Raw genomic sequence first — 21,007 nt, 5'->3', positions numbered from 1 at the left:
TACATACATACATTTATATTATTGTTTTGACATTTCTTTTTATTTTTACTTACTCGAAATCATTGTTTACTATATAGTTTGGCAGCTTAAGTCGAGGTTATGTTGCGAATAGAGTGGAAGGCAGTGGACTAGGCAGTCGAATGGCATATAATGAAGGAATGGTGTTCGGAGATTTTTCAAAGTTAAAAAAAAAAAATGATAAAAGCTTTAATATAAATAAAACTATTGTTTTAATAACAACAAAAACGCCATATATATTCTGTATACATAAATTTGTAAGGATTATCTCACTTTAAAATTTGAATTAAATAATCTAAAGTTTTTTTTTGAAACTGAGTCGAGAACTGTGCGTGTGAATGTGCGAATTTTCACCGATCAGCTGTTAGTTGCGCTACTTGGTAAAATTTACAATGCTCGAAATTTTTACTCTACTCGGTGTGACACGAAAATTTGTAGTCTCTTTAAAAGATATAATATATTAAATGAAATAGTAATTTTCGCTAAAGTTTAAACCCCTAGTTTGCTTTATAAAGTTATAAAGTGTTTTTCCTTTTCGGTTCGAGAAATATTCTCCGTTGTTTTTGTGTGTGCCGCAAGTACCTATCCTAAAATTTAGGAACGCACTCTGCTATCATCGAGGTCGTAGAAAGCCGAATCCACGGAGCGTTAGATTTCCATCCATTCGCTACCATCAACAAAGCTCCGCCACTAGCACAACCATCATAATATCACGACAGCACCGCCGCAGCCATATCCATCAGCTACATCCCACTGCAGAAAAAGCAGGTAAATTGTGCATTATCCACACCCCCTTAAACACCAACTATCAGCATAATGCTCTACTGACTTCTTACCTTCCTTTTCCTATGCTTTTTATACTTAAGCTATTTATTCTGTTTAAAATTTGTTAAATTAATTATATGTATGTATATTTATAAATGAATACGATTCACTTGACTTGTAATAATTTTGTGTTGTACGATAAAAGGTTATGTTATCTTACTGTACTAATAACGAACTCTTAAATAAATGATGATGATGATGATGAAACATTTTACTGCTGTCACAATAAAGTTTCAAATATCAAATGAATAAACTCATTTTATGTATATACAATTTGAACATATTTTAACTGCAGAAAAAATTAAAAGCATAAGAAATTTAAGAATTATTGATCTAAATGTATATTCGGTCGTTTAAGAAAATAACATATTTTATAAAAAAAGTCTAGAACATATGTAGGTCGATGCTTAATACGCGTCCATATCGGGAGAGGTGTGTCGTTTGACATCAGAATTAATAATCTGAAGGCGGAAAATAAAAATGTTTATCTTTATCACTTTTCCGGTCAAAAAAGCCTCTTACCAACAAAAAATCTACAAAAATGTTTATCGTTCAAAAGATATTAACGAAAAACGACCCCAGGTCCCTCCCAAAACGGCGGTGGGATCCATAGTATTTTTACCCAGAACACCTTTCTGCATTGCGCTTATAGAAAATTACCCTGGCAAAATCCCTCTGTACGTAAAATTTGAGTTCAAAATGTATTCATTAAGGGGACCATCATACAAATTCTTTAAGCATTTAAATTTTTATTTTTTTTTAACTTAAAAACTTTCAGTCTACATTTAATTTGGTATATGTATTGTGATTTGTACTTCAATATAAAAATGTTTCAATAGCCCTGCTTTTAACAATTTTCGTGTGAAAAGCAAAAAACTCAGAAGCTGTAGAATGATTTCTTCCATGTATAGAAAATCCAATGAGGAGCGTACTCCGTTAATATTGATATTAAAAGCTAATCGTATCTTTAATTGTATCCGACAGATGCCTTGTGCGAGAAGTGCGATTTAATCCATTATTTTAAATTCAATTAATTCTAACCTAATATATTTATTACTACGGCTGTTTACGCCTAAAACTTAAACTAATAAATACAATTCATTATTATAATTAATTACTTATTTTTAATGAATATTCTGTCAGAATGCCAAGTTATCCCGATAAACATATTTACTATCATGACAAATGGACATTCCTGGGAACCACTCTTTTAAGGGAGGTTTGAAAGGACGGGTTTCCAATCCTACAGTGCTCTTAACATAATGTAAACAAAATTGGGAGCACATATTTTTCAATTACATTGGTGTTTTATGCTTCCAGAATGTATGAATATCCGATCACCACAGCTAAACATGTTATGAGATGTTGGAAAGAACGTGTTTAGTAATAACGCTGTCCGAATGCATGAATCAGGGGGTGCTGCCATCTCTAAGCCGATGCTAAGCAGCGCCTTGCATGCACATCTATAGATCAATCATTATGTATCTACATAAACGAATCAATCATTATGTCTACACATATGAAGGTACACGCAGCTGAGAGCAACGCACAAGCACATGCAGATATTTTATCTGAAATGCTCCTAAAGATATGCAATTGTGATTGTGAAAGTGTCGCTCACACTTGCAAGCGCATGGGGTATGAGAGAAGCTATAAAAATTATACATCTGTAGTTGTAGCTGAGAAATTTATAACTAAGTAAATTCTGGAAGCGCCTAGAAGATGCCACGAGGAAATCACAGAGTATAAAAGCACCAGCGGTAGAGGCGCTATAAGCAGTTTCGATTCAGACGCTATCTAGCGAGCAATAGCAGTATTATTTTGATAGTAGAGTTTCATTTGAGCTATCAATCAGTTTAGTTATTAAGCAAGCTATTAGTTGAAAAGTATAAGTATTATTGTGAAGTACTTCAATAAAGTCCATTTTTCCATTATTCAATATTGGAGTTATTTATTCAACAGTTTAGCGATACGAACGTTAGCAGAATATTGCAAATAAGGGGAATTGCTGTAAATTCGATACAATTGGTGTCAGAAGAGGACAACAAGGACATGGCAAAGTTCAGTGAATTGAAGATCCAGCAACTGAAGGAGGAGTTGGAGAGCCGTGGATTGAATACAACCGGCATTAAACTCGAACTTCAGGCACGACTGCGAGAGGCAATGGAAGCAGAAGGAATTAACGTGGAAGAGTATGTCTTTCATCTCGATGTCGACGAGACAACAACAAAAATTTAAGAGAAAAACGAAACATCTCAGACAGTTACGAGCACAGACTTGAACGTGATATTAGCTGCAATATCTGCACAAACGTCGACAGTGACATCCAAGATGGAAACTCCTCTGGAAGATACAGATGCGAGTGGATATGCTATAGGGGGCGTTTTATCACAACTGGTCGATGGACAGGAGAAGGTAGTTGCATATTACAGCCGTTCGATTGGAGAGGAACTACTGCGTTATGCGGAGAGAGCTGTTGGCATTGGTAGAGTGCATTAAACATTTTCACAAATAACTCTACGGCCAGCGATTCCGTGTCAGGACAGATCACGCAGCCTTAAAATGGCTTCTGCAGTTCCGTAATCCGGAAGGACAATTGGCACGGTGGATCGAGCGACTGCAAAGCTATGACTTTTCCATTGAGCATCGAAAAGGTAGTACCCATGGAAATGCGGTTGCAATGTCACGAAGACCATGTAGTTTGGAATACAAGCACTGTTCAAAGGCCGAGGCTAAAGAAGACATTATAGATGTCCGGCTAATGACTATAACATGTACAGATGAATGGGACAAGGAACAGTTAAGAAAGTGTCAGCTAGAAGATACATATCTGTCACGTGTTATGCAAGGGCTCGAACGAAACGAAATGCTAAACAGAGAAGAGATGTCAGCAGAGAGTCCCATTGCGAAGTCATATTGGGCACAGTGGAACAGTTTAGAATTGATATCCGGTTGCCTTCATCGAGTATGGTAGAGTGAGGATGGTAAATGCAAGAAGAAACTGATAATTGTTCCCAGAAAGAGGATTCCTGACGTGCTGAGCGAGCTGCATAATGGTCCAAGCGGAGGTCATCTTGGAATCACGAAGACGCTCGAGAAGGTTAAACACAAATTCTATTGGGTTGGTTGCCGTCAGTCGTTCACTGAGTGGATTGCGAACTGCGAGGTTTGCAGCAGAGCGAAAGGGCCAAAACCCGAAGTCATGGCCAGATGAAGCAATATAACTCAGGTGCGCCATTTGAAAGGATCGCTATGGATGTCGCCGGTCCATTTCCTACTAGCAATGGCGGAAACAAATATGTACTGGTAGTTATGGATTATTTCAGTAAATGGCCAGAGGTATACCCAATCCCAAATCAAGAAGCTTAAACAGTAGCAGAAGTGTTTATAAACAATTGGGTTGCAAGGTATGGTGTACCAATGGAGTTACATTCTGACCAAGGCAGGAATTTCAAATCAGCTGTGTTCCAGGAAATGTGTAAATCATTGGGCATTCGAAAAACACGGACAACTGCATTGCATCCTCAATCCGATGGTATGGTGGAACGTTTCAATAGAACCTTGGAGGAGCATTTAAGGAAAGTAGTAGACAAGTACCATAAGGAGTGGGATACGCGCATACCATTATTCTTGATGGCTTACCGATCAGCAGTGGAGACAACGAGCCAAACCTCTGCAAAAGTAATTTTTGGCAATGACCTTCGACTGCCAGCTGATTTGAAGTTTGGGATAGATCCCGAGGCGGAGAGAAATGTCAAGAAATCCACTGGTGTCTTGGAAGAAGAGCTGAGACAGATACACGATCGTGTGAGGCAACGAGCAAAGATTATGATTGACAAGATGAAAGCCCGATACGATAAAGCGATTAATTCGGAAGGTTTTCAGGAAAGAGATTTGGCGCTGTTATACAACCCACAACGAAAAAAAGGTTTGTCCCCGAAATTGCAGTGTAATTGGGAAGGCCCATACAAAGTTATAAAACGGATCAACGATGTAGTGTACCGCATACAAACCATTGGCAAACCACGAACCAAAATGAAAGTGGTTCATTTGGAGAGGCTAGCAGCGTTTAGATCGAGAGATTTGTCTGATCGGGACGATCATAATTAGGTGGAGGGCAGTGTTACGAATATTAGCAAAACTAAGGGGTGCTGACATCTCTAAGCCGTTGCTAAGCAGCGCCTTGCATGCACATCCATAGATCAATCATTATGTATCTACATAAACGAATCAATCATTATGTCTACACATATGTAGCTACAAGCAGCTGAGAGCAACGCACAAGCGCATGCAGATATCTTATCTGAAATGCTCCTAAAGGTATGCAATTGTGATTGTGGAAGTTGCTACCATAGTACAGGTCTACAAGTAGGATATGTAGCAGAACGCACATACACAGCCACGCTCACCTGATAAAATGCTTGTCTCGTTCGTTTTTGTTGTGGAATCTATTTGGCACTGTTGTACTTCTTAGGTCGAAGAAAAGTGTAGTAGCAGCTAACGAAAACTGCGTAAAATTTTTATTGTAAAGCTTGGTACGCAGATCACAAGTAATTGCTCAAGAAAAATTTTGCCTTTTTTCTTGCGTAAAAAATAGTAGTATGGAAGTAATTTTGACGTTTAAAAATCTACGGTGAATAGTGAAACAAGCAAGAAGAAGAGCACGTAAACAAAAGAAATATAAAGAATGTCACACTTCGGTTTGTAACGTTGTCGCGTTAAGTTCGTTTTCATAGTGTACAAGTACAAGTGTGTTGACTTATCTGTCAAGCATTCTGACAGGCACTCGCTGGATTCGGAATGACAGCGAATTCAAAATGGATACCATTACCGAGTGCGCCGAATGATTGAAAAATTGAAAAAGTCGATACGATTGGTAATCAAAAATGTTGTCGTTGAGACCAAAAATGCGACTCTAGACCTGAGATTTCCATCAGGTGAGCGAGGCTGTTTGTAGTTTTGACGTTTATCGCTTAGTGAACATACTTGTATAGGTACACTATGTTCGTTTTTCCCCACAGCTCAACCGTGTGCAAAAAATAGGACGTGATGCATGTGGTTGAGAACAAAATGGAGGATGGTGCGGAAATCGAAGTGGCAAAGATCAAATTAAATATTATCGTACTTGGAGTAAACCATTAAATCAAAATATATCTAAACATCATTTTGCGAAATTTTTTAAAAATATCCAGGTACTATCGTGCCTAAAAATTCAAAGGAATAAATAAACCACATGTGAAGTGCAAACGTATATGTATAAAACCTTCGTTTTATACGCTTTTCAGTGTCAGTGTCAAACACGGACAATTGCTAGCGGGCAATTATCCAATATAATAAATTTTATCAGTATTATTATGTTAAAATAATAAATTTAAAACAATGCAAATTTATATATACATAAATCTATCTTGCTATGTACATACATACCGATTTGGAAATATATAATGTCACCGAGGACAAGCGGAACATATAACTGTAACGAAAACGAGAAAAAAAAACCTAACATAAATGTATTACTGTACATATAATCAATCCACATAAACGTGTTATAATATAAAACATTTTACGACAAAAATTTTCTTATTAAAACAAAACAATTTAAAAATAAAGACTGAAATTACCAAATGGTGGACTAGTTGAGAGGTCACATATTTGCATGTCATGTACACATAACCAGAATAAATATAAAATATAACACCTGAAAAGGCGAAAATACTTTTACAAAAATGAAATAAACGAAAAATAATTACCACAATTGAATGGACTAGAGCATCTGTACATATTATATTAAAACTCACCGGATTATACAAATTACTGGATTCGAATCATACAACCATAAATCTTCGGCAAAAGTTGTAAATTTGTATGATGCGTCCTGAGCTTCTTCACATGGGCTCCATATGTTTAAAATGTAGAAAACTGACGTGATTTTTTAAAAAATAAATATAAAATATAACACCTGAAAAGACGAAAATACTTTTACAAAAATGAAATAAACGAAAAATAATTACCACGATTGAATGGACTAGAGCATCTGTACATATTATATTAAAACTCACCGGATTATACAAATTACTGGATTCGAATCATACAATCATAAAGTGATATTGGAGATTGGAAAATAGAAAAAAAAAAATTTATGATACATACATACGTAAAAATATAATTCATGATGAATTGCAAAATTTGAAAAAGCACATGGCAACAAGCCATATATTTAGCAATTACAAGGAGAAAATTTGTGCTACGGGTTTTTACTTTGCGACATATGTTAGTGCTTATGCATAAAGAATGTCACTTCCTTATTAGGGAAAGTATTCGCAAACATATATTTTTGATAATTTTCTGTCTAATAAATGTTGTTATTTTTCTAGAGTGGTCCTCAAATTGGTCAGCTACACCACCAACATCCATTGCCGGCAGTGTTAAATCTCCATACCAGCAAACAGATGAACAGCAAATGCCACCGCAACTGGGTCCAATGCCACGACAGCCTGGTCTAATGCAGTCAAAATCCGGTCAAATGCCACCTCAACACCCTATGCGCCAGTCATTTGGTGGCCATGAGCAACAAGGTCCTCCAAGTATGCCGCCCGCATCTACTGGACCAGGTGGGGCAATGACACCACATCCAGTTATGCCAAGGTATATACCACAACAGCAACCGGGTTATGCAATGCCACGATAACAGCAGCAACAACCTCCCCAGGATGGCTATCTGCCAATGCCACAAAATCCGGGCTATCCACCACAACCTCAAAATCCAGGTTATCCTCTACAACAACCAGGTGCACCACGTGGTTACATGGGTCAAATGATGCCACCAACACAACCTGGACAGACGCCAATGCTCAGTCAACCACCCAAGCCGGGTCAACCCCCAATACCCGAACACGTCCGGACGTTCTGGTTATAATGTATGCTAATACAACTAATAATTTACAAATTTGCTGATGATTATTTTTGTGTTATTTTCTTTAGCAACCACCTGCAACTGTTACTTGTAAATATCAACAGCCGCAACAGCATGATCAAGCCCAACGCCGTTTAGATCCCTATCAGATGCCAAATCCGATAAGCGTTATCATTGAAAATCAAAATAGCGCTGGTGGTGCTTTTATTACTAATGAACAGTGTTTATTACCACCATTGGTGACCACAAAATATGTGGTAGAAAATTAGGGTAACTCCTCGCCACGTTACGTTAGGTATCGATAATCGAAATTAATGTTTTGTTTGGCAATTACATTGATCTTTCTTCTTTGCAGGTCGTCTTTGTATTGCATACCTGCAACAGCTGATTTATTAAAAACAACAGCTTTGTCCATTACACTTACCGTCTCACCAATGGAACGCACGGTTGAGGGTGAATATGAACCACCCATTATAAATTTTGGTGAATTGGGTGCAATTAGATGTAATCTTTGCAAGGCTCATATATACGATTTGTAGATGCTGGTCGTCGTTTCCAAAGTCTTGTGTGTAAAGTAACAACAGATGGTAAAAAAATCTGTAAATTTTGCTTGTGTTCATTGATCCATATTTTTGCTCAACAGTGCCAACTGAATATTTCCAACATTTGGGCCACACCGGACAGCGTGTCGATAAATATGAATGTCCTGAACTTGTATTGGGTACGTATGAGTTTTTGTGTAAAAAATGTTTGGGTACCGATAGCTCTCAAGGTAAACCTCAACTCATATCCAACACCTCAACTCATAAGCCTCACAATCAATTCTGGACGCTATACGCACTACATTGGGTCCACGCAGTATGGACAAGCATATTGTTGATTCCAGTGGTAAGGCCACAATTTCAAATGATGGTGCAAGCAGTATGAAACTATTGCATATTGTGCATCCAGCCGTAAAACTCTAGTCGACATCGCCAAATCTCTAGATGCTGAGGTAAGTTTTTTGTTATATTAGAATGTGTAGAATAAAAATGTTTCTCTTATCAGGTCAGCGATGGCACCACTTCAGTAGTACTTTAAGCAGGTGAAATCTTAAAACAAGTTAAGCCATATGTTGAGGAAGGCGTGCATGAACATATCATCATTAAAGCTATACGTAAAGCATTAGAATTACGCCAAAATATGACATGGCTGTACATGTAGAGGCGCCAATCAAAGAAATAACAACGTGCTTTATTGGAAAAAGGCGCTGCCATAGCAATGTCCTCCAAACTTATTCATCAACAAAAATATTTATTTTCTAAAATGGTTTTGGACGCTGTACTTTCCTTTAATGGACTTTCCTTTAATGGACCAAAGTCATACAAAAAATATAAAATCGCAAAATTAAATATAGAATTGGAATTGAAGGCTTTTATTCAGTCTATAAATTTCACTTTCAGACAATGTATGTATATACAAAGAAACATTAAAAACTAAAAATAAATATACATACAAACAGTGGCTCTGAAATCTATAATAGAAGCCACCTAAACAAAAGTTGCAAAAGTTACAGAGAGTTAATCAAACTTTGAAAAACGGACATCAAAGTTTGCACCATTTTTGACAGAGGGTCTAGCAAATTTTTGAGTACGCAGCTTTGTAGCCCAATCAATTTAAAAATAATAATGTAAATGCTAGAACGACTAAAAAGTTTATCTGAATTTTCAGAACTTTTTTGTAGAGGCTGTTCAACATTTTCTTCCATACAAAAGAAGATTTTTCTCATGCGTTGTATGGAAGAAATTTCTCAACAGCCTCTACAAAAAAATTCTGAAAATTCAGATAAACTTTTTAGTCGTTCTAGCATTTACACCATTATTCTGAAATTGATTGGGCTACAAAACTGCGTACTCAAAAATTTGCTAGACTCTCTGCCAAAAAAGATGCAAATTTTGATGTCCGTTTTTCAAAGTTTGATTAATTCTTTGTAACTTTTGCAACTTTGGTTTAGGTGGCTTCTATTATAGATTTAGCTATATTTTGCAAATTAGAGTGCCTTTTTGTTATGCAAATTATACAGCCTTCCTGTGATGCATTTTAATCGAGATTTTGATACAATATAGAATATTTAATGGTTCATCTAATGACCTGATTAGATCAAAGTTTAAAAAATGGCACACTCACGCTTCTGGCAATCAAGTGACGATATGTACAGTGTGCGCCAAAACTAAAGCACCGAAGTCTCTGTTGCTTTTGGTTAAGTAAAATCTTAAATGTAAGTTCTTAATTCAATGGGGCGTATACTCTAAATTAGTTGCAACTTTTTTGACAGATAGCCCATTTGAAGTTTTGTCAAAAAGCTACAACTAACTTTAAGTACCCACTTAATTCTGACTATGAATATGCCCCAATATTTTGCTTTTATTTGTGAAGACCACATCGACGGCTGAGTGGAACATCACCGTATTTCAAAACATTTTTCGAAAATTCCCTTTCTCAGAAATTGTTTCACGAGCGCCTTAAATTAGAACTTGTTTCAAAAATGCCCTATTTCAAAACTTGGTTTAAGAACGTCCTATCTCAGAATGAGTTTCAGAAACGCCCTATCTCAGATGCAAGTGTATTTAGTTTTCGTTCAAATATGACCTTTTGTAAACTCATTCTAAGATACGGCGTTTTGGAACTAAGTTATAAAATAGGGCGTTTTAGGAAAAAATTCTAAGTTAAGGCGTTCTTGAAACAATTTCTGAGAAAGGGAATTTTTTTTAAATGTTTTGAAACAGGGTGATCTTCCACTCAGCCGTCGATATACTAAACATTTATATATTATATTGAGTATATGTTCTTCCTTAATAAAAGAGACTTAACATCCTAGAACTTATAATTTGACTTTTGTTGAGCTATGTAGATGTTCTGAAAGGAATTTCGGTGCTTTATTTATGTCGCACACTATATATCATAAATTTCACCAACAGACTTCAATATTTACTCTTGGAGAGCTCATTAATAATACAATACAATAAATAATAATAAAGGCATGCTTTCAATAAGCGCCTATAAACTTCCCCTCTTATCCATAAAAAAATAAAATAGGTTTATTAAGCTCTTATAATTGGAAATTTGTATGGCAATGTCATTTTAAAATGCTTTATAAACCTTCAATATTTTATATGAATAATGGGATTAAATAAATATACCCCCTTATACATAAAAGTCATGAGGGTTTATAAAGATTTTTAAAATGACATTTCCATACAAATTTCCAATTATAAGAGCTTAATAAACCTATTTTATTTTTTTTTATGAATAAGGGGTATAATTTATAACAAACATAAAATAACATTTCTTTTTATCTAATAATATATTGGGTAATATGAACAAAAGAGTTTGCTAATATACTTCAATATTTGGACGCTTTAAGAGCTTATTAAATTCATTAAATGTATACTTTCAATAAGGGCCTGTATTAGGCTGAGGCGATTTGGCAATTTATACCGTGCCGTCGAAATTATAGTTCCTCATGTTCGTACGAACCAAAAATTTAATGTTGTTATAAAAAAAATTAAAAACTTAGAAGGAATCATTCGCAAATCTAAATCTTTTCCATTTTGAATTCAGAAAACGTCAACTGAATTTCAGAATAGGTAATTGGATTTCAGAATAGGCAATTGAAATTCAGAATGTGTGAAGTGGATTTCAAAAATAGACAATTCAATTTCGGAAGGCATCAATTGGATTTCAGATATCAAACAATTTATTACGCAAAGTTGGAAAATAATTTGTAAGTTCAAGGCATTTCATAAATTCATTTAAATGTAAAATGGTTCGAAAGGTATTTTCTGAAATCCACTTGACGATTTCTGAAATCCAATTCACACATTTTGAATTCCAATTACCTATTCTGAAATCAAATTAACATATTCTGAAATCCAGATAACTATTCTTAATCCAAATGACAAATTTTGAAATTCAATTAACTATTCTGAAAGGTGTAGTTGACCGATCAATTATGTATCTATTAATTTGGCAATGAGTGTATGTTGTAGACCAATTTTTTGTTCGTACCAACATAAGGAATCATAATTTCGACGGCGCGGTCTAGCCTGCTTACTTAAATATAATTTATAACAATTTTTCATGAGGACGATATGTGATCGCAGGTGGTGCACTGACGTGCAGACCAATTTATTCTGTGGTCTGGCTGGATTTGTGTTCCACGATTTTCTGTAGAAGGATACTGTTTATGTGAAGACACATGTCATCTCCGACAGAACGCGGCAGCTTATTTAGCAGCCAGTCAAAAGTCGATAATGCCTGGGCGTATGGGGATTTCTTACGATCCTCCAAAAACTCCTCTTGCTTTTTTAAAATTCTATTGAAGCGCCCCCACTTCTCATCTAGACTTTGAGATAACGTATACGGTTTCGAACGCTTTGGATTCTGTAAATACAAAATTATAGGTCTATTTATATATTTTATTTATTTATTATTTATAGAACGTCATGCTGTTGCGCTTATTGCCAGACATCAACGCAGAATGTGATGCTGGTGCAAATGCGCAATACTGCTGTCGATATTACCATCTGCACCCATACGCACATAGTCGTATTGGGAATCGTTGTCACTAATTTGCGTGCTGTTCAAGTCCTCTGAGGGATCTAAGGGAGATTGGCTTGATTCCTCACTGAAATTCGATGAAGATGTAAATGTCCTGCAAGGGAGTACATGTACAATGTTAACATTTTTTGAAGTATACACACAGAATTCATGACAATGGATCAAACTTCAAAAACTTTTTTTTATCAAAACTTAAATTTTTTTATCCGAATTTCCAAAAATTTTTCGAATATGCAGTTTTGTAATGTCCAAGTTAGAAGTTTCTCAGAAGTTTCCCCGAATTTTCAGAACTTTCTTTGTAGACAGTGTTGGTTATTTTCTTAAAAAAAAAATAAAAATATTTCGTTTTTTATTCGATATTCAAAAGTTTCATTTCGTTGATATCAAAGTAAAAAAATTGATTTTTAGAGTTTGAGTATGTACGCGCTCCGAAACCGAGGGTGGGATCCATAGTTTTCTTGCGCAGAACACCTTTCGGCATTGGCGGCCTTCGGCCACTCTTACAAAAAATTACCCTGGGTGGGTCCAACACCGGTTTGGAGACCAAAACTATATCCGCGCAACACACTTTTACCCACAGTTTTTCTTGTGGGTACTACAAAATCATCAAAATAACAACCACATGAAAATTTTCAATTTTGTTTGCAAATATCGGTAATAGTCTAGTTGAGGGGTCGACTGCTAATACGCTACGACGCGTCTTGACATCAGTATTAATAATCCGGAGGCGGAAAATAAAAATTTCAACTCGTTTAAAAGATATTAACGAAAAACCGAAAAAAGACTCGCGGGTACCTCCGAAACCGGGGGTGGGATCCATAGTATTTTTGCGCAGAACGCCTTTCTGCGTTGGCGGCCTTCGGCCGCGCTTATAAAAAATAACCCTGGGCTACGCCATGCCAAGTCCGAGTGTGTGGTATAATCGTGGCTACCGCCACAGTGATGCATAATTTTTTTTGGGGGTACTAACACAACAACAACCACATGAAAATCGCCAACTTCAACTGCAAATATCTCCGGAGACAAAATTTTTTTTTTCCGCCTTCGGATTATTGTTCTCGAGATTAATACGCGTCTTTTGATACTTCTCTCGATATTTTTTGACGCGTATTAGCAGTCGATCCCTCAACTAGACTATTACCCAAATATCTCCGAAACGAAATAAAATTTTGAATTTCCGCCTTCGGATTCGTGATCCTGGGTGCAAAGCGCCTCTTTTTACTCCTCTCCCGATATTTTTGGACGAGTTTTAGCAGTTGTGAGCTGAAGTAAACAATTACCACAAATATACATACAAAAAGTTTTATTAACATACCTTCTTTCCCAAGGGAGCTACATAAGTGGACCCAGGCCTGATCCACTGCATTTTTGTTGCAATGCAATGGATCAGAAGTATCCCATATCCTGGGCCACTCTTTCACTTCCCTTATCAGAGCCCGTTTCTCATCCGCCGTGAAATTTAATACGCGCTTTTTGCGTTTTGGTGCTGCAGCAATATTTATTTCCATTTCTGAAATAAAATAATAATTATTTATTGCAGAAAAATTAAAAAACCGTTTGCTTACCTAATTTTTCCAGTTGTTTACCTTTTTTTCTTCAAGAAATATATGGCACTTGACATATTCCTTGCGGAAACCGGTGTTGCCGTATGTAAATTTAATGGAAAAATAGTACTAAAGTATCGTACTAAATTTCTTGTAAACTGCGTACTACTTCAAGAAAATTTACCACAAGGAATTTTCTTGGGCATTTCTTGAGCGTTTTTTATATGGAATTTTTACTTTCTTGTGATCTGCGTACCACGCTTAAAATTACAAAGAAATATCCTTATTTACTTTCAAACGAGCAGTTAATTACATCTCTCTTTAAAATCCATATGTTGTGGACAATTTTAATTAACAAATTGTGATACTTTATTACCGGGGACGATTGCTAAAACATGACAAAAGCCGTTGGGGGAAGTATTAATAGAGGCGTTTTTGCCTCGCTTCCAATAATTCGAATACTTTTTCGCCTTTGGACTATTGATAAAAGGACAAAACTCGTATTTTCATTTCTCTTTCTACATTTTTGGACGGGTTATTGCAGTCGACCTCGGTTTCAAACTGTTTTTCGCGGAGAACTTTTGAACGGGCAGAAAAACTTAGCATCCGTGTTTGTATTCTTAATACTGGAATAACTACGCGTCCTCAGATACCCCATTTCAAGACTTTTGTATAATTTTCTGTAGGACCCATATAGGCGCACTAGATTTTCATACTAAATTCAAAAAATTTACCATCACAGCAACTCATATATGGAATTCCGCTCCCTTTTTTGTTTCCTGCGTCGCTTTCCACGACAGCAACCCCGGTAATTTTGACACTTCGTTCGCATGTTCCACAATAGTTTGACACTGACCGAAGTGTCAAACGGCAGTGTGTTAGAAGGAGAAAGGAATTGTTTCCCTCTCATACATATCATACTTGTAAACCTGTACTATGGTGGCTACTTCTGTCATACATGCCTTACTTTGGGATAACGCCGTTTCGAGATCTTCAAAGCTTTGAACTCTTTAGTCAGTTCAAGGATTTAGAGAAATTTCGAAAATGTTCTGTACCAACTTATCAAGGTTACCCAACCAAAGAGGATAAATACAATAAGAGGCGTCACTCGTTATTTTTTTGGCATTTACTCGATGTATACTGAGTGGTAGTCGCTACTTTTTTTTTGGGCAAGATGTTTATAAATGTCTTCTATACATTTTCGTGGGGTATTTGTGTTTATTTTTCGACTGTATTTAATTAATTCATTTAATTCTCTTTCCAAAAATCACAGTTGCACAAGGGGCCTACACGGCATGGATAAATGCGAGACAATTAAAAATGTCCCTCTCAGAAAACATTTGGCATCAATTTCCAGCGAGATACTCGCCACAAAACAACGAGTGACGGCTCTTATTGTATTTATCCTCTTTGGTTGTAGCTGAGAAATTTATAACTAGTAAATTCTGGAATTAGAAAAGCCTAGAAATATGCAACGAGGAAATCAGACAGTATATAAAGGCGACAACAGTAGAGGCAAGATCACTTTCATTTAAGCTATCAGTCAGTTTGATTGTTAAGCAAGCTAGTTGCAAAGTATAAGTGTTATTGTGAAGTACTTTAATAAAGGCCATTTTTCCATTATTTAATATTGGAGTTATTTATTCAACAGTTTAGTGATTCGAACTTAGCAGAAGGTTGCAAATAAGAGGATTTGCAGTAAATTCGTTACAATATATTTAATGCTGTGATATTACGTATAAACAATACAAGTTTATTGCTTTTTATAAACTTTTATTTACATTCACTTGGCTGTTGTCTGTAATCAAATCTTGCAAGTTAAATTTGATACACTTTCCGGTGTCCGATTGAGCTGAAATTTTGCACACATATATAACTCCGATGACAATGCAATATTACTTTGCGGGAATTCGATAAATTAATCGATAACAGAGTTATCGGTAAAGATTTGTATTCACAGGGGAATAAAAGCCTAAAGCTGGAGACATTGGTGCTTTATCGGTAACCGTATCGGTAACCTTTTAACAGCTGATTCGACCAACCTTATGAGAAACAATGCAATCGATTATTGGTGCCGCTAAGGTCGTAACCGTATCGTACCCAACCAACTGGGTTTTGGTTTACCGTCGTAACGATAAACAGCTGATTACGTTAGGGATACGGATACAGCGATACGACATACGGCACCAATGACTCCGGCTTAAGTCTTCAAGAACGCAGGTAACTTTGCTTTGTTTGTGTATACAACAAACGTAGAAGTTAAGCCCCCATTACTGATACTTAGCATAGACTTGACTTGACTTGGCGTAAACTTGGCAACTTAGCCACGATTATACTCCACTTGGCGCATACAATCTGGCATCATAATCAGGTTTGAAATTTACTTTTAAATAAATGTCAATTTGTATGACAAAATGTCAAAATGACATGGAAACAAACAAATGGCATCTCAAAATGTAAACGTCACTTAGAACTTACATAGAAAATCAAAATTCAACAGACTCCTAGGTCAAGTTAAGTTTGGAGTAATCAGTAACATGCAATGTTCATTTAACAGAACTGTAAGTGACAGTTCGCAAGCCAAGTCAAGTCTATGCTAAGTATCAGTAATGGAGCCTTTAGGCTGTTATCGCTAAGTGTTGCATACTTTTCTGCGCACTTGATTTTGTTTTACAGATTTTTGGCGATGGAACAGAGCAGAGATCTGCAATAAGTAGTTGTAAACTGAACGCGACATAGGCAAAGTCACAATAAAATATGATTTTAAGTTAGTTAACACCCCAATAGAAGAACTTGACTGTTCAAAGTTGACTTCGAAGAAACCTTGCATTAAAAGAAATGGATAGGATGAGAAATGTTACAAATAACTAAGTAAAGATTACATAAATAATTTAAACAATATTTTACCCTACTAAAAATTAAAAAAAAATTCATATTTAAATTAAATTTAAGAAAAAAGCTTTTCTAAGAACAAGCTTCTATTACGTGTTAATAAAACGAACTAAAAAGTAAAAAATAAAATTAAAGAAAAAAAAACTTTTTTAAAAATAAGCTTTTTTATTTATTTTATTAACTGAAAAGTAAAAAGTAAATTGACTGTAAACAAATATAACACTTTATAAGTTCATTGTAACCTTTAACGATAATTAGGCTTTTTCGTCTGCGACACAAAAATTCCATATTGTACATAATTATATATTTTTAACATTAAAACTTTACACCTAAATTATTAAATCTTACAGTTTATATCACAGTCCTAATTGTTCTAATAAAAGCGTGTTACATTGTGATAGCAAGAAAACGAGATCCTAAATGTTCTTAATTATACCACCAAAATTTAACACGCTTTTATTGGAACAATTAGGACTGTGATATAAACTGTAAGATTTAATAATTTAGGTGTAAAGTTTAAATGTTAAAAATATATAATTATGTACAATATGGAAGTTTTTTGTCGCAGACGAAAAAGCCTAATTAACGTTAAAGGTTACAACGAACTTATAAAGTGTTATATTTGTTTACAGTAAATTTATTTTTTACTTTTTAGTTAATTTTATTAACCAATAATAAAAGCTTATTTTTAAAAAAGTTTTTTTTCTTTAATTTGTTTACTTTGTTTTTCGCTATACAAACTTAATAAACGTTGCCAAAAGCTCTCGAAAACTCGAAGAAAATTACAGAAAATGTCTGAATTTCTTTTTATTTTATTTTCTTTGATTTTAAACTTGAGTAATTTTTTAACGAAAACTATGCAATCCAATTTAAAAAATATTGTCGAAAAATTTCGAAAATTCGGAAGGTATTTAAAATTGAGAAAAAAACTTCATTTAAAGTTCGAAATAATTTCTCCTTATTTAATTTAGTTAGTTTCGAAATCTTTTTGGAGTTTTCAGAAAATATTTTACTAGTCCAGTCAATTTTAGTCTGACGGCAGTGTGCTCGCTATTAGCCATGCTAGAAGAGAAGCATATTAGAGGAGTTCCAAATCAAAACGCAATAAGTTCATCCTTCAGTTTTTTTGACTTGTGAATGGGATTTTTTTTAAACTTAGGTATGTAATAATCTTCATGAGAAGTAAAAAGCAGTAAATTTAGTCATTCTGGAACACTCCAAAAATACCTTTCATAGCAAAACGCAATAATTCCAAAAAATTTTTACATTTTTGAGTTGAAAATTTTGCTAAGTTTATTTGAATGGGGATAAGTAGTGGAAAACTGTTATACTCCTTGAGGAGTATTTAAGGAGTATACGAGTACTCTACAACTGATCATATTACATTCAAGAATTTAGTCAAATTTACATTGCGATGTCTTAGGCAAGGATCACTTACTTCAGCTCGGTGTACTCATTCAGCGTACTCAGGTAGGTATTCCCTACGGATGAGAATTTTACGAAAAATCCCAAACAATTTCTTAAAGGACTACTCACAGGCAAAGTTGGAGCTGGACCATTTACTTCAACTATTTCTTCCAGGGTCGCTTCAATAATGGCGTCAGATCTGTTACTCTATAAAAAGCCAATACTCTTAACACCAAAACTGTTCAAAATCCAAATAACTTCCAAACCAAAATGCAATAATTCCACAAGATTTCAAACCAAACCGCAATAGCAACATCTTTTATGTTTATATTGAACAAACGCTTCTGTTATAAAATACACATTTGAGGTCTCTTAAAATTCGAATTGATTTTTGATATTCAGACCAATTCTAAATATTCTCGCGGAATTTTGTTCTCGCGGATTTTCTTATTCCCGCGGAAAAATTCCTCCAATTCTTTTCTCCTAGGGAGAAGAATAATTGGGGAATAGGAATTTCGAATTTTCGAAATCAGCTGTTTTGTGAATTGAAATTTCGTTGCGCATTTCTTATTTCGTTTAAAAAATTGAAAAGTTTAATTATTGTTGCAAATTTGTTTGAAATTAAGAAATAAAATATAAACAATGCACAGTATTGCATTTCATGTGTTATTCACTGAAATCAGTAATGAATTTGTGCCACAGCAACATCAACAGAGTAGCATAAGAAGAAGAAGACGGCGGGATAACACACATCCACTGGAGTTGCCTGCTTTCATTCAGCAAAGTAATTTTCTGGCGGCCAAGTCGAGTTGAGTTCGCTTTTCGCTATATGCCAAAATCTATTTAAGCCTTCTTAAAAATCCTTGCGTAATTTCTGGATGGCTGCATCAAATATACCAAAAGCTCTTCTGTTGCTTATGATATATTTTCTACTTAAAATAAAGACTATTGTGGTTGTTGTTGTTGTATTAACAGTGAGAATATTGTGGTAGAATGTAATTACATATTTTAGCACAAATTTGTACAAATAAGTGTTCTGTCTTAAAATAACCATTTTCCTTTAACTATTTTGATACATTCCCTTTAATTTAACTAGTGAAAAAACTCCTATGAAATGGCAGAGAAATCTCCCTCTCCCTCACATTCATAATACCTACTTTTCTCCCATAACCGGTTTCTGCTTTTTCGAACATTGTTCAGAATAGGAGGAAAGGGAGAAGTGAAAAAACTCACAAGGAATTTTTATTTAGAATACGAGGAATGGGAGAAGGGAAAAAACTCGCATGTTGACATCACTAGGCTGTTAGTAAATAATCACGCAACAACAAAAACATTAAAGCGAGCCACACTGGTGTACATGAACACATAAATCATCATTTACACACATACATACAAGGCAACGAAGAGATACTCACAAACAGATGTAATCATCAGCCGAAATTGTTACTCACACATACACACGCATATATGTAGCTCAATTACCAAGCAGCAGATACAGCAGTTCTAGAAGGCGAAACGTCTAGAATTTAGTATAAATATGCGAATGAAGCAACGGAGAGTATAAAAGCAGCGCAAGCTGTGTAGTCAGTAATCAGTTTTGATTTAAACACCCTGTTATGAAGAATAATTGTGAAGTACTACTCTCAAAGTACTCTTAATAAAGACCAGTTTGCAATACTAAATATTGGAGTGATTTATTCGACAATTTGTCGATTCGAACGTTTGCAGAAGGTGTACAATAACCAGGATTTCCCTAAATTCGGTACAATATTTTGTCGATAGTCATAGTCATAGTCAAAATAAAATGGGTTTTAAGTTTAGTTGCAGCTTAATTATGGAAATTATGTCAAAAACCTGCAACTTAGCCAAATATTCTTGCTTTTAGTGGCTGCCAATTGTTATAAAAAATTCAAACTTTCCATATTTTTAAATTAGAATGGGAAGTCATAAAAAACACCGCTAAGACTAACTGGAATACGATTAATACATCCGGGACATTCACCATCAATCTCGTCAAACCAGGATAATCTGGGTACCAGGACATGCAGGTATAGCCGGTAATGAAGAAGCAGATAACGCAGCGCGGTCTGCTTGCGGATCTCCGACCATCACAAGCACCGTCGTAGAGAAAATCGACTTCTTAAGATTCTGCCTAAGGCAAGACCGAATGCAACAAAACGCACAAAGAGCACCCAATCAACATTACCACTATTCAACTGTAAACCCTAGCAATGCACCAGCCATTTATCCCACCGCCATAGAAAGAAAAAAAAAACATTCTCACGGCTTCGACTGGGCCACACAAACGTTACACATTCACATCTTCTAAACAACCAAAACAGTAGCAATTGCCCACATTGCAACACTCAACTTACCGTTACTCACCTGCTCTTTGAAAAAGACCGATCAACGTACCTACACAATCCCAACCCAATCAACCTTATAAAATATCCTACAATCGAAAACATCAACGCAAAAATATAACACATTACTTTTTACCTTACCGACACAGCCAATAGCCCTGCAGCTAGTGCTGTAGCTCAATAAATAAATTTTATAATTTATTATAAATTTAATTACATATAAATAAATAAATTAGAACGGAATTAGTCAGTCACTGCGAGCCACACTATGGGTGTAAATTTTGAATCATTTTTACTATGACTTTGCGCCATGTTGTATATAAAAAATAAAAACCGTTCGATGAAAATTGGCCAAAACCCAATGCGAATTTTAAAAATTAAAAAAAAAAAAAACACCGATGATCTAGGGTTTCCCCAGCGGGTTAGGGGGTCAGAATATACCCGCG

General features: G+C 35.3%; 2 long non-coding RNA genes across 4 annotated transcripts; one reads left to right on the top strand and one right to left on the bottom strand.

The window, feature by feature from the left end:
* The first annotated feature begins 172 nt into the window (after window positions 1-172).
* Window positions 173-9,160, top strand: LOC137244729 (uncharacterized). Of its 3 annotated transcripts, none has more exons than XR_010951184.1 (7): window positions 173-786; window positions 2,164-6,035; window positions 6,759-7,760; window positions 7,825-8,051; window positions 8,112-8,343; window positions 8,400-8,750; window positions 8,804-9,160. It is a non-coding gene; the product is annotated as an uncharacterized lncRNA (long non-coding RNA). The 3 variants fall into 3 exon arrangements; XR_010951183.1 differs by having other exon boundaries at window positions 181-786; window positions 2,164-5,780; window positions 5,865-7,760; XR_010951182.1 differs by having other exon boundaries at window positions 181-786; window positions 2,164-7,760.
* A 1,825-nt stretch (window positions 9,161-10,985) lies between these two features.
* LOC137246827 (uncharacterized) lies at window positions 10,986-13,978 on the bottom strand. The gene is made up of 4 exons (XR_010951715.1): window positions 13,921-13,978; window positions 13,671-13,865; window positions 12,338-12,449; window positions 10,986-12,178 (listed from the first exon to the last, which is right to left on the bottom strand). It is a non-coding gene; the product is annotated as an uncharacterized lncRNA (long non-coding RNA).
* Window positions 13,979-21,007: the final 7,029 nt, after the last annotated feature.

This window comes from Eurosta solidaginis, chromosome 3, assembly GCF_040869045.1.
Source record: "Eurosta solidaginis isolate ZX-2024a chromosome 3, ASM4086904v1, whole genome shotgun sequence".
Lineage (NCBI taxonomy): Eukaryota > Metazoa > Arthropoda > Insecta > Diptera > Tephritidae > Eurosta > Eurosta solidaginis.
This window is presented reverse-complemented; position numbering and strand designations above follow the sequence as displayed.